The 3,949-nt window shown below is 44.0% G+C and overlaps 2 pseudogenes across 1 annotated transcript; both read right to left on the bottom strand.

Moving 5' to 3' along the window:
• Positions 1-444: 444 nt before the first annotated feature.
• Positions 445-2,793, bottom strand: LOC101026011 (annotated as a pseudogene). Its single transcript, XR_002515570.2, has one exon. The product of XR_002515570.2 is annotated as an elongation factor 1-alpha 1 pseudogene (transcript).
• Positions 2,127-3,734, bottom strand: LOC101025664 (annotated as a pseudogene).
• Between the last annotated feature and the right edge of the window lie 215 nt (positions 3,735-3,949).

Below are 3,949 nucleotides of genomic sequence, written 5' to 3'. Positions count from 1 at the left end.
TTTTTCTCTTATTAAAGTTTGTTCTACTGGGTCTCAAAATTCTGTGACAGATTTTTGGTCAAGTTGTTTCCATTTAAAAACTACTGATTTTAGGCCGGGCATGGTGGCTCATGCCTGTAATCCTGGCAATTTGGGAGGCCGAGGCGGGCAGATCACCTGAGGTCAGGAGTTCAAGATCAGCCTTGGCAACATGATGAAACTCCATCTCTACAAAAATACAAAAATTAGCTGGGCATGACAGCAGGTACCTGTAATCCCAGCTACTCAGGAGGCTGAGGTGGAAGAATCACTTGAACCTGGGAGGTGGAGGATGCAGTGAGCTGAGATCACGCTGTTACACTCCAGCCTGGGCAACAGAGTGAGACTCTGTCTCAAAAAAAAAAAAAAAAAAAAAAAAAAAAAAAGTACTGATTTTAAAAACTAATAACTTAAAACTGCCACACACACACACACACACACACACACATACACACATGGTCCACAAAACATTCTGCTCTCCTTCTGAAGGTTTTACGATGCATTGTAATCATTAACCATTCTTTTACTATTAAACTTAAATACGGAAACAAAAAGTTCTGAGATAGTTCTTTCACCACTGATTAAAACTGGGGTGGCAGGTACTAGGGATCATATTCACTAGCCTTCTGAGCTTTCTGGGCAGACTTGGTGACCTTGCCAGCTCCAGCAGCCTTCTTGTTCACTGCTTTCATGATACCCATGGCAACTGTCTGTCTCATATGACCAACAGCAAAGTGACCCAGAGGTGGATAGTCTGAGAAGCTCTCTACACACGTGGGCTTGCCAGGAACCATATAAACTATGGCAGCATCACCAGACTTCAAGAATTTAGGGCCATCTTCCAGCTATTTACCAGAACGGCAACCAATCTTTTCCTTCAGCTCAGCAAACTTGCATGCAGTGTGAGCCGTGTGGCAATCCAGTACAGGGGCATAGCCAGCACTTATTTGGCCTGGATGGTTCAGGATAATCACCTGAGCAGTGAAGCCAGCTGCTTCCATTGGTGGGTCATTTTTGCTGTCACCAGCATCGTTGCCATGATGAACATTCTTGACAGACACATTCTTGACATTGAAGCTCACAATGTCCCCAGGAAGAGCTTCACTCAGAGCTTCATGGTGTATTTCAACAGACTACTTCAGTTGTCACATTGACTGGAGCACCATACCGGGTTTGAGAACACCAGTCTCCACTCAGCCAACAGAAACAGTACCAATACCACCACTTTTTGTAGACATCCTGGAGAGGCAGGCGAAGGGGCTTGGTAGTTCGATGAGTTGGTGGTAGGATGCAGTTCCACTGGTATTGCCATTCTTATGGGTGGCTTTCCATCTCTTGAACCAAGGCATGTTAGCACTTGGCTCCAGCATGTTGTCACCATTCCAACCAGAAATCGGCACAAATGCTACTGTGTCAAGGTTGCAGCCAATTTTCATAACATTAAGTGCTGACTTCCTTAACGATTTCCTCATATCTCTTCTGGCTGTAGGGTGGCTCAGTGGAATCCATTTTGTTAACACTAACAATGAGTTGTTTCACCCCCAGTGTGTAAGCCAGAAGGGCATGCTCCTAGGTCTGTCCTTCTTGGAGATACCAGCTTCAAATTCACCAACACCTGCAGCAACAATCAGGACAGCACAGTCAGCCTGAGATGTCCCTGTAATCATGTTTTTGATGACGTCTCTGTGTTCTGGGCCATCAGTGATACTCGTGTAGTACTTACTGGTCTCAAATTTCTACAGGGAGATACCAATGGTGATACCACGTTCACGCTCCACTTTCAGTTTATCTAAGACCCAGGCCTACTTGAAGGAGCCCTTTCCCATCTCAGCAGCCTCTTTCTCAAATTTTTGAATGGTTCTTTTGTCGATGCCAATGCATTTGTAGATCAGATGGCCAGAAGTGGTGGACTTGCCTGAACCTAAGTGTCCAATTATGACAACGTTGATATTAGTCTTTTCCTTTCCCATTTTGGCTTTTAGAGGTAGTTTTCTCTCCTCTCTCTCTCTTTTTTTCTCATGGGTTAAGTGTCTTTTTAATTGAAAAGCTAACAAACTGTCCAGTTACATTTCTCCCAAAAACCAGTGAACTGGGTAGTAACTGAGTCTCTAGGCAATATATTGAAAGCTAAGAGGATTCAAAATAAAATCAAAGAAAAACAAAACAAGTCCTCAGATGCAATGAAGGGAGCCCTGCTACAAACAGATTAATCAGTACAGTGGTACTCCTTGACTGCAGGACGCTGGAAGACATTCTAGTAACTCCACTCAGAACATTTACTTCAAGAAGCCTTTTTCCAGTTTTCAACTCACGAATAAAGATAACATTTTGTTAATTCTAGTACAGAAAAATTTTTTTTGCAAATTGATTTATTTATAGTGCCAACTTTTCAAATGTCACTAAGGTAACTGGACAATAAACTAGGCAGACATTGCTTTACAAAAAAAAGAGGGAAAGGCCAAATTCCACCTATAGAGAACCTACGGTTCAGTTTTATTCAGAGCAAAGGAAAAAGAAACTTTTGATCCTACTAGAAGAAACTCAGCCATAGGTTTGGAACCTGTACTCAAACTACACATGCAATGAGGACAATATTCTGCTAATACAATTGACTTGCGGCTGCATTTGTCTACTGTTTGTCTAATATTAACAATTATCAACAGAGCAGGGCAACTAGTATTTGGAAAAATCCTTACAGTGTTACAGAGTCAGGCATAACATTCCACTTCTCTTCACATCGCTGGTTCTCTTTGCGTACCTGGGCTCCCCCATCTTCAGTAAAGTAATTTTTTTTTTTTTTGGACGGAGTCTTGCTCTGTCGCCCAGGCTGGAGTGCAGTGGCCGGATCTCAGCTCACTGCAAGCTCCGCCTCCCGGGTTCACGCCATTCTGCTGCCTCAGCCTCCGGAGTAGCTGGGACTACAGGCGCCCACCGCGGCGCCCGGCTAGTTTTTTGTATTTTTTAGTAGAGACGGGGTTTCACCTTGTTAGCCAGGATGGTCTCGATCTTCTGACCTCGTGATCTGCCCTCCTCGGCCTCCCAAAGTGCTGGGATTACAAGCGTGAGCCACCGCACAGGGCCCAGGAAGGTCATTTTTGATATTGAAGGTCTTGCGAATCTCCGCAGGAGTTTTCCTCTTGACCATATTGGCAACACTCTTGCAAGTAACATCAAGCAAACCTTTGACGTCTAAGTAGTTTGCAGCCAGAATGAGTTCAAAAAGTGTTCCTTGGTCAACTTTCAGGAATTCTTGGTCCCAAACAGAGATATCGTCTGTTCACTTTTCTTTGTCCTCATCATCTTCGGGAGGAGGAGGGTCATCCTTGTGGTGGGTGCGCCACTGAATGACTTTTTAAAATATTGCTGCATTAGCATTCGGTAGAGGAACCGGGTCATCATCTCCCTCATCATGCATTCCCAAATCTTCCAACATGGTCTTGATAGTCACAGATTGCTCGACAATTCCCACATCATCTTCAAATATCTCTCCACCAGAACTCTGCAACTTAATTGAAGGCAGGGTGTTCAGTGTTAAGGAGACGGCGGGCCGGAGGCTGACGAGAGTTGGGAGGCGACAGCTGAGGAAGAGAAAGGCGGAGGAAGAAAGTGGCGCCATGTAGCATCTTTAGAGGCAGTTTTCAAGACACTTGCCCTCTGCCAGCAACCTGTTGCGAAAAGGCTAGCTCTGTTTTCATATCTCACCGTTCTAGTCTTACCAGTTTTTCTTTCCAAGAATATTGCAACAGCATCCTAACTGGTCTGGTTGATTTATCACTTATTCTCCTGTGGTCTTTTATTTTCATTGTAACCAAAGGAGTCTACTTACAACATAAATATATTGGCTACATCTAAATGCAAGGGAGGCTGAATATTAATGAGCACTGGTATTCTCATTCCCTGTTCTCTCTTATCTCCTGGGAAATTATTTCGG

This window comes from Papio anubis, chromosome 9 (assembly GCF_008728515.1).
Source record: "Papio anubis isolate 15944 chromosome 9, Panubis1.0, whole genome shotgun sequence".
Taxonomy (NCBI): Eukaryota; Metazoa; Chordata; class Mammalia; order Primates; family Cercopithecidae; genus Papio; species Papio anubis.
This window is presented reverse-complemented; position numbering and strand designations above follow the sequence as displayed.